Source organism: Aulonocara sp. 'chitande type north' Nkhata Bay, linkage group LG3 (assembly GCF_057382095.1).
Source record: "Aulonocara sp. 'chitande type north' Nkhata Bay isolate Kocher_YH1m ecotype deep benthic linkage group LG3, A_spYH_male_GT1.1, whole genome shotgun sequence".
Classification (NCBI taxonomy): Eukaryota; Metazoa; Chordata; class Actinopteri; order Cichliformes; family Cichlidae; genus Aulonocara; species Aulonocara sp. 'chitande type north' Nkhata Bay.
In genome coordinates, this window is record NC_141346.1 from 38701338 (window position 1) to 38715673 (window position 14336).

General features: G+C 36.7%; 1 protein-coding gene across 1 annotated transcript in view; it reads right to left on the reverse strand.

Moving 5' to 3' along the window:
* Positions 1-761: 761 nt before the first annotated feature.
* Positions 762-14336, reverse strand: part of LOC147335591 (tripartite motif-containing protein 16-like) — a 32228-nt gene continuing 18653 nt past the window's right edge. Inside the window, exon 3 of the transcript XR_015126851.1 lies at positions 762-1277. The gene's annotated coding sequence lies outside the window, so the exon portion shown is untranslated. The remainder of the gene's footprint in view (positions 1278-14336) is intronic.

Genomic DNA, 14336 nt, shown 5'->3' on the forward strand with positions numbered 1-14336 from the left:
GGTGAGTATGCTGGCCATGCAAGAACTGGGACATTCTCAGCTGCCATCTGCCCTGAACAATGTGAACCATGATTCATCCGTGAAGCGCACACCTCTCCAACGTGCCAGACGCCATCGGATGTGAGCATTTGCCCACACAAGTCTGTTACGGCGACGAGCTGGAGTCAGGTCAAGACCCCGATGAGGACGACGGGCATGCAGTTGAGCGTCCCTGAGACGGTTTCTGACAGTTTGTGCAGAAATTGTTTGGTTGTGCAAACCAATTGTTCCAGCAGCTGTCTGGGTGGCTGGTCTCAGACGATCTTGGAGGTGAACCTGCTGGATGTGGAGGTCCTGGGCTGGTGTGGTTACACGAGGTCTGCGGTTGTGAGGCCGGTTGGATGTGCTGCCATATTCTCTGAAACGCCTGTAGAGACGGCTTATGGTTGAGAAATGAACATTCAATGCACGGGCGACAGATCTGGTTGACATTCCTGCAGTCAGCATGCCAATTGCACGCTCCCTCATTGCTTGTGGCATCTGTGGCATTTTGCTGTGAGACAAAACTGCACATTCCAGGGTGGCCTTTTGTTGTGGGCAGTCTGAGGTACACCTGTGCACTACTCATGATGTCAGATCAGCATCCTGATGTGGCACACCTGTGAGGTGGGATGGATTATCTCAATATAGCAGATGTGCCCACTACCACACATTTGGACTGATTTGTGACCACTGTTTGGGAGGGATGGTTATATTGTGTATCTGGAATGAATTTTAGGTCTCTACGTCCATCCCATGGGGAATGGGAGCAAAAACAAAAGTGTCGCGTTTATATTTTTGTTGAGTGTAACATTAAGAAATAAAGTTGTTTTATTTTTTTTTACTTTACTTTGATATGTGATACATCGCACAACAAGTTCATCACCGAAGCTAAAACAATTTCTTCACAGTTTATGAATGTGAAAGACAGTCAGTTACATTGATATTCATACAGGGACAGAAAATGACCAAATGATCAGCAGAGTTTGAACTAACAGAGTTTACAAACCATTTCTGTGACACATGGACCACCAATCATTTTTCCACAAGAACAATTAGCCTGGGAAGAAAAGCGGGACACATTATTTCTGTATCCATTACCATCCCTGTAGTAAACTTTCCCACATGAGCACTTCCATTCCTGCCTCTGGGTCGTGTTTTGGACATTTTCCTTTCCCAGTCGTACAAATGGAGTCAGTTCCTTGTTGGTCAGGCTCATCTCCATAGTTATTATTTCTTCCCTCTGGTGCTGTCTGGTTCTGCTGTAGAAGGACAGTGAGGAGGCATCAAAGTTCCACAACACCTCCACCTTTTCAAGTTGTAGCATGGCCTCATCACCATTCTCCTCCTCGTTTGTAATTAACTCAGAAGACACCATGTGTTGCTTTGCTGTGTTGGCCATGTTACTTTCTCCTTCTTTAAACGATGCATCAGAATCATCATCGTTCTCCATTGTGTGAAAGCTGAGCTGCTTATCTTCCCAGCACAGTCCATAGAAAGGTTCATCCTTCAAGTTCTTTGCACACTTTTTATCACATAAACCAATCGTCCAATCAGACTCTTCGGACAGACTGACCACCCACCTCTGAAAGCTGCTGGCTGGAGGTCCTCCTTAGATTTGTTGAGTATAATTCAGTGTTGAATAAAGTCCTTGTCAACTCTCTTTTAGAAAAAATTTGGAATTTGATGAACTCCTGAGTTTTGCTCTTTTCTTGCCAGTTTCTGATCACCGTGTTTAGTCTGCTCAGGAGTGCTGCACCACACTTTCAATTCCCTGAAAACTCCACACTGAAGGGGTGGAGTCAGACAAATGTGACTGCAGCTGTTTTATAATGTTTGCAATTCAGTTTAATTTCCTCCAAGATTGACAGGAAACACTCAAAATGTTAAGCAATCTATAAAATCCAGGCAGCAATAAACCAGTTATAATTAGCACAAGATTGATTTTAGGAGCTATTTAATATTCACATTTTCTCACTTCATATGTTTGTACAGAACCACATCTTCATTTAGCTCCAAAATAAGCATCATCATTAAATGAAACAAAGAGGATACTGGAGTTCTCACATTTCATACAGGTCTTCTTTGCTGGTTTTCTTTCCTCTTTCACACAGAACAGCTTATGGTTCGGCCGGTGTTTTTAGATGTTTATTTAAATCTGGATCTCCTGATTTGATTTGTTGAATGTCATTCAGTCCTTAAAGAATCTCTGCTGCTCTTTGTTTGACTCCAGTTCAATGAACAGAAGTGTTTTCTAGCCTGGTCTCTCACTTATTTATAAATCCAGTAGCACCGTACAACAGTTTGGATCATCTGGAAGTTAGTTTGCACTTTGCACTGCTAAAACAAATAGAGAACAGGCAGAGTCAGTTAAGTTTAACTGCAGAAATATGGACGTGTTAGAAACACTGACCAGAGTTTGATTTGCAAACACACTTTTGTGCTAGGGTAGAAAAGACATGGACTTACATGGAGTTACGAAATCCACAGAGCAATTTTTCCATTGTTGTGCTGACATTAAAATACTGTTAATTTACCATAATGTAGCTTATGGATGACATTCATTCACTGGCGTTCAGCTGCCCTTATTTTCTATCATGTGTAACAAAGAGGAAAAACATTTTTAATGTAAAGTCACAATACCTGGTGATTATTTAAAGGCTTTGATGTTTGAGGCAGGATTCCTGTCAGCACTGAACAACTGTATTTATCAGATTGTTGGAAACTGACCACCCTGCCTGTAGATTATAAACCTTTATGACAGAACAATAGTTCCCTGTATGTGCCTCCAAGTTACTGTAGAACAATGAGCCTGCTCTTATCTAATGAGAAAAAAACTTATCAAATTATGTATCATTGCATTGGTGTAACTCAGGGCCTCTTTACCTGTCTGGGAAGTTTTTACCATATTTTTGCAGAGTGGTCTCTGCTTTTGAGGAGTTGGCTCTGCAGGTGGGGGGATCTGCCAGAGGTGGATGATGGACTCAACCTTAGTGTCTATTGTCTTATATAGCCTGGGAGTTTACTGAATGTTGGAGTGGGTGTAGTTTTTCCTCTGCGGTGGGGTTGGTGGGCTGCTTGGTGGGGCTCTGTGGTGCCATTGGTGGATTTTGGGTAACTCAGGTACCTATTGGGGTCAGCAGGAGTCAGCTGGCTCCAGGGTGGTCCTCCAGCTTTCCTCGCCATTACTAATTTTCTTCCTTCCTCCTGTTCCTTCACACCGTGGGTTGCGTGTTGTCAGTCTCTGTGGCGCAATTGGTTAGCGCGTTCGGCTGTTGACCGAAAGGTTGGTGGTTCAAGCCCACTCAGGGATGATATCACTGTTATTGCCAGGTAATGCAGAACGCTGCACAAACGTGCAGTGCAACTGTTATGATAGTTATGTTGGTTATACCATGTTATAATCAACCATGTTTTAACCAACCATGTTATAATCATGTTATAACCAGGACGGTCGTTTGATGAACGCAGTCAACTGTTTTTTCAAGGGTGATATGCATCTTCGGGGTGCTGTTGTTCGTCCGCAACTGCATACTTGCTGCCAAGTATGTGTTCTATGGTAGGTCTTAAAGGGTTAAACAGGTCAGGTGTCTTTTTTTAAAATAAAGACAAAAATTTTAATTTGTTACCTCCACATTCGTCTTCGTCCCTGTTAGACATGTCCGCAGGTCACCTTGCCTTCGACTGACGCAGAGAGAAAAACACATTTATCTGGTCAAATCATCCTATAGAGGCATTTTGTAGCCCTGCCCCCAGCTGTCTTGTTGAATCTGAAGTATTGCCTTCCGTCAAGGATCTGAGTTGTCAGAAATCTCCACCCACGGTCATTCATTCATGTATGCAGATGATGAAAGGTTGCAGTGGTATCACTTTACCACAGATGTCTGTGTTTGGTGATAATTTTGCTACAGAGATGATTGTGAAAGTATAAGTTTATACTAAGCAAAATCAGTTAAGCAGTTTAGTAGCTCAGTGCTTACGATTTTCTACTACTGAAATATTTTTTATTTATTTTCTTCCTATGTTAACTACAATAATGGAGAAGTGTTCACAGTTTCAGCTGCTCGAGAGAAGAATGGTGATTGCAGTCCAAAGATATGTAGATCAACCAGCTGACATACAGAAAGCACAAGATATCATTGATAACAAATATAACTGAACGTTAGACCAGCCTTTGTGTGTCCTAAAGGAGCTTTCAAGAAATTATTAGGAGTGTAAACCAGACAAGGAGGTGGGAGACGTAGGCTATTTATTTATTTATGATGCTGAGGAGAAGGAAGTAATGTAGATAAGAAAGACTTTTTTGCCACAGTTAAAGATCACCTTTTATCAGTGCATCAGCAACCTTAGACCTGAATAACTAGATCATGTTGAAAACAACCGTTAAAGTGTAGTGACACAGATTAAATGTAACATGAATCACATAAGAATGATTATGTTGATTTAATAAACTGCTCTCTCAGTGCCTGCGATCATCCTCTACCAGCAAAGCCTAACTGCTGTTCTTCATCATGGGAGAAATCAAACGTCTGCTTATTGATCAGAAAATAAATATGGTTTTAAATATTAGTTTGATCAAGTTTATTTTGTTATGCATGTTCATGTCATGGATTGTAAACATCTCAGAGAGGAGACGTGCTTGCATCCCAACAAGGATCGCCTAGACAATCTGTAACACTGTGGGTGGACCAGTGTAAATATTAATAGCATCAATACCAACACTGGTACTGGTATGAGATTGATACTAGCACAAAGACTGTTACTTTGATTCTCTCCTCTAAGTTCAGTTTATTGCTCCCGTTCATTTGAAAACAGGTCTGTGCAAACACCCCACCTCTCACGCTTTGCTCCACCCCCTCCTCCATGCTCTGCTGTGTTTAGTTGACTGGCAGTCGTGTGACAGTACACAACCCATCTATGGAAAGCAGAATATTTACATCACTCAATGATAGGAAAATTTAGTTCTGTTTCACAGCAGCATTCAGGATGGTAGGTTGTTAGTCTCCCCTGAAAAACTAACCTTTGGAAAAGTCAAGAGGACACTTACCTTTTTACTATCGATCATGAATTCTTACTCAGTGTTTAAATCACAATAAAGACATGAAAAGTGTTTTTGTGGATGATTCAAGTTGTATAGATTTGTGATTTTGCTAAAGATTAAATCACAAGTTAGATTGTCCGATTATTATAATCTCAATTTAATGACAGACAGAACGAGCCTGTTGACTTCTTACTCAGTGCAAACACTGGGAAAAGAAGGAAGTAAAACACATAACATACTGGCTACTGGCATTTATCTCATACTGAGTATGACAAGCACGGACTGTTTCCCAAGTCACCTCAGTGGTAAGCTTAAGCAAGTTAAAGCCAAATCTGAACCCTGGCTGAATGAAGACACCCGGGCTGCCAGAAGAAAGTGTAGGAGAGCTGAACGTAAATGGAAGAAGGATCAACTTCAGGTGTCATACCAAATGTTACAAGACTACTGGAATTCTTACCAGAAAACTGTAAAAGATGCTAAGAGGAAACATTTCGCTACTATTATTCAGGCAAATTGTCGTAAGCCTCATGTCTTATTTAAGACTATTGACATGGTCCTTCATGCTCCACAGACTGCTGGTGTCGAGTCTTCTCAGGAAATTTGTGAAAACTTCCTACACTTTTTTATTGATAAAGTGCTATCTGTCAAAGCGCAGACTTCCCAGTCCGTTCCCGACCCTTCTACCCCTGTCCCTAGTTCTGCTGTCTTTGACAGGTTCGAGCCAGTTTCCATGCTCTGTCTGCAGGAGTTGGTTGCTCACATGAAGCCCTCAGGTTCCCCTTATGATGCTCTCCCTCCTCGATTTTTCAAAGAGGTTTTTCTCACTATAGCATCAGCTGTACAATCCATTGTAAATAGTAGTCTGTCCTCTGGTGTTGTACCTGTCAATCTCAAACATGCAGTGATTCAGCCTCTACTCAAAAAACCTGCTCTTGATCCTGATATTATTGCGAATTACAGACCTATTTCCAAACTGCCTTTTATCTCAAAGATTCTTGAAAAGGTAGTTTACAAGCAATTAATGTCCTTCCTAGAAGAACACGGTATTTTAGAAGTTTTCCAATCTGGTTTTAAAGCTTTACATAGTACTGAATCTGCCCTTTTAAGAGTTTTTAATGATGTGTTTTTGGCAAATGACTCAGGTGACTGTGTTATTATTGTGCTGTTAGATTTAACTGCTGCTTTTGATACAGTGGATCATAATATTTTAATTTCCCGTTTAGAGCAGTTGGTGGGTATGCGGAGTACCGCACTGCAGTGGCTCAGATCCTATTTGGCAGAGCGAACTTTCTCTGTGAAACTAGGGGAGTTTGTATCCTCTACTGCTTCTCTTCAATGTGGGGTTCCACAGGGTTCAGTTTTAGGCCCGCTTCTTTTCTTTCTATATCTCCTACCCCTTGGGTCTATTTTCAGGAAACATGGGATTTCTTTCCACTGCTACGCCGATGACTCCCAGATTTATTTCCCACTTAAAAAGATAAATGGCTTCTCAGTAGACCCGCTGCTCAGATGCCTTGATGAAATAAGGGCCTGGATGGCTTTGAACTTTTTACATTTTAATGAACAGAAAACAGAAGTGATGGTTTTTGGTGGCGCTTCTGAGGCCACTATTATAGATCTTGGTTCACTGGCACAGTATGTTAAACCAGTCATCACTAATCTGGGAGTTAAAATAGAGGCAAATCTTAAACTTGAAAGCCAGGTCAGAGCTGTTGTAAGATCTAGCTTTTTTCATTTGAGGGAATTAGCCAAAATAAAGCCTATCTTATCGAAACAGCATTTTCAGACAGTAATCCATGCCTTTGTTACTTCTAGGCTGGATTATTGTAACGCACTTTATTTTGGGGTTAGTGATGCGTCCATTAGGCGCCTGCAGGTTGTGCAAAATGCTGCAGCACGTCTTTTAACTGGAACAAAAAAGTTTGAGCACATTACCCCTATTTTAATTTCACTCCACTGGCTACCTGTACATTTTAGGATTGTTTTTAAAATTCTCTTATTTGTTTTTAAATCTCTTAATGGCCTGGCCCCCCCCCCTACCTCTCGGAGCTACTACAACCATATACACCTGCCCGTTCCCTTAGGTCCGCCAATCAGCAGCTCCTTAAGGTACCGAAAACTAAGTATAAATTTAAAGGTGATCGTGCTTTTGCTGTAGCTGCTCCAAAGTTGTGGAATGATCTGCCCTTGCATGTTAGGCAGGCCTCTTCTCTCTCTGAATTTAAAAGTCTTCTTAAAACATATTTATTCGCTGAAGCCTTTGGCATTGATTAGAGGGGTTGACTCAATTTGTTTTAACATGTTTCAATTTATTTTATCTATTTATTTTATCGTTAACATGTTTTAATTTATTGTATCTATTTATTTTATCGTATCTCATTTTAATTTTCTTTACGTATGCTATTAACATGTACAGCACTTTGTGAAACTCTGGTTTTATGTTAAAGTGCTTTAGAAATAAAGTTGGTATGGTATGGTATGGTATGGTTTCGACGTGGAAGACACTCATATTTTGAACTGACACTTTGGTGGCATTTTGATTTATTTTGTAGTAATGTCTCCTTCCTGTTTTGTTGTTTGTATTTGCTGTGGAGCACCTTGTGATTTTATCTTGCAAGGTGCTGTGAAAAGTAATAAAACTTACTTCTTTGCTGTAAATCAGTTTTGCTTTCATTTAACCTGCTTCTAAACCATTTCAGGACAAATAAGAGAATACACACACACACACACACACACACACACACACCTACACACACACACACACACACACACACACACACACACACACACACACTTAATGCAAGAAAACTAATAAAGTTAGAAATTTTATTGAGGGCAAAGCAGTAAGTAAAATCCATAAAATCATTAAAGTAATGCAAAAAAATACACTGTCAGTGTGTAAATGCAAATACACATTACAGAACAGAAATTCCCTTTTTTTAACCAAACATGTTATAACCATGTTATAACCAACCATGTTACAACCATGTTATAACCAACCATGTTATAGTCAACCATGTTATAACCATGTTATAACCAACCATAACCAAACATGTTATAACCATGTTATAACCAACCATTTTATAACCATGTTAAAACCAACCATGTTATAACCATGTTATAACAAACCATGTTATAACCATGTTATAATGAACCATGTTATAACCATGTTATTACCAACCATGTTATAACCAACCATGTTATAACCATGTTATAACCAACCATGTTATAACCATGTTATAACCAACCATGTTATAACCATGTTATAACCAACCATGTTATCACTAACCATGTTATAACCAACCATGTTATAACCATGTTATAAGCAACCATGTCATAACCATGTTATAACGAACCATGTTATAACCATGTTATTGCCAACCATGTTATAACCAACCATGTTATAACCATGTTATAACCAACTATGTTATAACTAACCATGTCATAACCAACCATGTTATCACTATGTAATAACCAACCATGTTATAACCATGTTATAACGAACCATGTTATAACCATGTTATTACCAACCATTTTATAACGAACCATGTTATAACTAACCATGTTATAACCATGTTATTACCAACCATATTATAACCAACCATGTTATAACCATGTTATAGCCAACCATGTTATAACCAATCATGTTATAACCAACCATGTTATTACCATGTTATAACCAACCATGTTATAACCAGGTTATAACCAACCATGTTACAACCATGTTATAACCATGTTATAATCAACCATGTTATAACCATGTTATAACCAACCATGTTATAACCATGTTATAACCAACCATGTTATAACCATGTTATAATGAACCATGTTACAACCATGTTATTACCAACCATGTTATAACCAGCCATGTTATAACCATGTTATAACCAACCATGTTATAACTAACCATGTTATAACCAACCATGTTATAACCATGTTATAACCAACCATGTTATAACTAACCATGTTATAACCATGTTATAACCAACCATGTTATAACTAACCATGTTATAACCAACCATGTTACAACCATGTTATAACCAACCATGTTACAGTCAACCATGTTATAACCAACCATGTTATAACCATGTTATACCCAACCATAACCAAACATGTTATAACCATGTTATAACCAACCATGTTATAACCAACCATGTTATAACGATGTAATAACCGACAATGTTATAACCATGTTATAACGAACCATGTTATAACCATGTTATTACCAACCATGTTATAAACAACCATGTTATAACCATGTTATGACCAACCATGTTATAACCATGTTATAAACAACAATGTTATAACCAACCATGTCATAACCATGTTATAACCAACCATGTTATAACCATGTTATTACCAACCATGTTATAACCAACCATGTTATCACTATGTAATAACCAACCATGTTATAACGAACCATTTTATAACCATGTTATAACCATGTTATAACCAACCATGTTATAACCATGTTATAACCAACCCTGTTATAACCATGTTATAACCAACCCTGTTATAACCATGTTTCAAGCAACCATGTTATAACCATGTTATAACCAACCATGTTATTACCATGTTATAACCAACCATGTTACAACCATGTTATAACCAACCATGTTAAAACCAATCATGTTATAACCAACCATGTTACAACCATGTTATAACCAACCATGTTATATTCAACCATGTTATAACCAACTATGTTATAACCATGTTATAACCAACCATAACCAAACATGTTATAACCAACCATGTTATAACCATGTTATAACCAATCATGTTATAACCAACCATGTTACAACCATGTTATAACCATGTTATAATAAACCATTTTATAACCAACCATGTTATAACCATGTTATAACCAACCATGTTACAACCATATTATAACCAACCATGTTACAGTCAACCATGTTATAACCAACCATGTTATATCCATGTTATAACCAACCATAACCAAACATGTTATAACCATGTTATAACCAACCATGTTATAACCATGTTAAAACCAACCATGTTATAACCATGTTATAACCAACCATGTTATAACCATGTTATAACGAACCATGTTATAACCATGTTATAACCAACCATGTTATAACCATTTTATAACCAACCATGTAATAACTAACCGTGTTATAACCAACCATGTTATCACTATGTAATAACCAACCATGTTATAACCATGTTAAAACCAACCATGTTATAACCATGTTATAACCAACCATGTCATAACCATGTTATAACCAACCATGTTATAACAATGTTATTACCAACCATGTTATAACCAACTATATTATAACCATATTATTAACAACCATGTTATAACCAACCATGTTATAACTATCCATGTTATAACCATGTTATAACCAACCATGTTATAACCAACCATATTAAAACCATGTTATAACAAACCATGTTATAACCAAGTTATTACCAACCATGTTATAACCAACCATGTTATAACCATGTTATAGCCAACCATGTTATAACCAACCATGTTATAACCAACCATATAACCATGTTATAACCAACCATGTTACAACCATGTTATAACCAACCATGTTATAACCAACCATGTTATAACCAACCCTGTTATAACCATGTTATAACCAACCCTGTTATAACCATGTTTCAAGCAACCATGTTATAACCATGTTATAACCAAGCATGTTATAACCATGTTATAACCAACATTGTTGCAACTATGTTATAACCAACCATGTTATAACCATGTTATAACCAACCATGTTATTACCATGTTATAACCAACCATGTTACAACCATGTTATAACCAACCATGTTAAAACCAATCATGTTACAACCATGTTATAACCAACCATGTTATATTCAACCATGTTATAACCAACTATGTTATAACCATGTTATAACCAACCATAACCAAACATGTTATAACCAACCATGTTATAACCATGTTATAACCAACCATGTTATAACCAACCATATTAAAACCATGTTATAACGAACCATGTTATAACCATGTTATTACCAACCATGTTATAACCAACCATGTTATAACCAACCATGTTACAACCATGTTATAACCAACCATGTTACAACCATGTTATAACCAACCATGTTATAACCATGTTATAACCAACCCTGTTATAACCATGTTATAACCAACCCTGTTATAACCATGTTTCAAGCAACCATGTTATAACCATGTTATAACCAACCCTGTTATAACCATGTTATAACCAACCATGTTATAACCATGTTATAACCAACCATGTTATTACCATGTTATAACCAACCATGTTACAACCATGTTATAACCAACCATGTTATATTCAACCATGTTATAACCAACTATGTTATAACCATGTTATAACCAACCATAACCAAACATGTTATAACCAACCATGTTATAACCATGTTATAACCAACGTTGTTATAACCATGTTATAACCAACCATATAACCATGTTATAACGGACCATGTTATAACCATGTTATAACCAATCATGTTATAACCAACCATGTTATAACCATGTTATAACCAACGTTGTTATAACCATGTTATAACCAACCATATAACCATGTTATAACGGACCATGTTATAACCATGTTATAACCAATCATGTTATAACCGACCATGTTACAACCATGTTATAACCAAGCATGTTATAACCAAGCATATAACCATGTTATAACGGACCATGTTATAACCAACCATAACCAAACATGTTATAACCAACCATGTTATAACCATGTTATAACCAAAGTTGTTATAACCATGTTATAACCAACCATTTTATAACCATGTAATAACGAACCATGTTATAACCATGTTATTACCAACCATGTTATAACCATGTTGTTCGTCCGCAACTGCATACTTGCTGCCAAGTATGTGTGACCTACAAGTCACATATTTTAAACGATCAAGGCGGTATGAAGAGGAAGTACCAGAGCACCTCCATCCAGCGACCCGGTCCTCTCTCGACGCCCCTGCTTGACTTTACTCAGTCTCTGTTGCACAACCATGTTATAACCATGTTATAACCAACCATGTTATAACCAACCATATTATAACCAACCATGTTATAAACAACCATATAACCATTTTATAACCGACCGTGTTATAACCATGTTATAACCAACCATGTTATAACCAACCATATAACCATGTTATAACGGACCATGTTATAACCATGTTATAACCAACCATGTTACAACCATGTTATAACCATGTTAAAACCAACCATGTTATAACCATGTTATAACCAACCATGTTACAACCATGTTATAACCAACCATGTTATAGTCAACCATGTTATAACCAACCATGTTATAACCATGTTATATCCAACCATAACCAAACATGTTATAACCATATTATAACCAACCATGTTATAACCATGTTAAAATCAACCATGTTATAACCATGTTATAACCAACCATGTTATAACCATGTTATAACCAACCATGTTATAACCAACCATGTTATAACCAAACATGTTATAACGAACCATATTAAAACCATGTTATAACGAACCATGTTATAACCATGTTATTACCAACCATGTTATAACCAACCATGTTATAACCATGTTATAGCCAACCATGTTATAACCAACCATGTTATAACCAACCATATAACCATGTTATAACCAACCATGTTACAACCATGTTATAACCAACCATGTTATAACCATGTTATAACCAACCCTGTTATAACGATGTAATAACCGACAATGTTATAACCATGTTATAACGAACCATGTTATAACCATGTTATTACCAACCATGTTATAAACAACCATGTTATAACCATGTTATGACCAACCATGTTATAACCATGTTATAAACAACAATGTTATAACCAACCATGTCATAACCATGTTATAACCAACCATGTTATAACCATGTTATTACCAACCATGTTATAACCAACCATGTTATCACTATGTAATAACCAACCATGTTATAACGAACCATTTTATAACCATGTTATAACCATGTTATAACCAACCATGTTATAACCATGTTATAACCAACCCTGTTATAACCATGTTATAACCAACCCTGTTATAACCATGTTTCAAGCAACCATGTTATAACCATGTTTCAAGCAACCATGTTATAACCATGTTATAACCAACCATGTTATTACCATGTTATAACCAACCATGTTACAACCATGTTATAACCAACCATGTTAAAACCAATCATGTTATAACCAACCATGTTACAACCATGTTATAACCAACCATGTTATATTCAACCATGTTATAACCAAATATGTTATAACCATGTTATAACCAACCATAACCAAACATGTTATAACCAATCATGTTATAACCAACCATGTTACAACCATGTTATAACCATGTTATAATAAACCATTTTATAACCAACCATGTTATAACCATGTTATAACCAACCATGTTACAACCATATTATAACCAACCATGTTACAGTCAACCATGTTATAACCAACCATGTTATATCCATGTTATAACCAACCATAACCAAACATGTTATAACCATGTTATAACCAACCATGTTATAACCATGTTAAAACCAACCATGTTATAACCATGTTATAACCAACCATGTTATAACCATGTTATAACGAACCATGTTATAACCATGTTATAACCAACCATGTTATAACCATTTTATAACCAACCATGTAATAACTAACCGTGTTATAACCAACCATGTTATCACTATGTAATAACCAACCATGTTATAACCATGTTAAAACCAACCATGTTATAACCATGTTATAACCAACAATGTCATAACCATGTTATAACGAACCATGTTATAACAATGTTATTACCAACCATGTTATAACCAACTATATTATAACCATATTATTAACAACCATGTTATAACCAACCATGTTATAACTATCCATGTTATAACCATGTTATAACCAACCATGTTATAACCAACCATATTAAAACCATGTTATAACAAACCATGTTATAACCAAGTTATTACCAACCATGTTATAACCAACCATGTTATAACCATGTTATAGCCAACCATGTTATAACCAACCATGTTATAACCAACCATATAACCATGTTATAACCAACCATGTTACAACCATGTTATAACCAACCATGTTATAACCAACCATGTTATAACCAACCCTGTTATAACCATGTTATAACCAACCCTGTTATAACCATGTTTCAAGCAACCATGTTATAACCATGTTATAACCAAGCATGTTATAACCATGTTATAACCAACATTGTTGCAACTATGTTATAACCAACCATGTTATAACCATG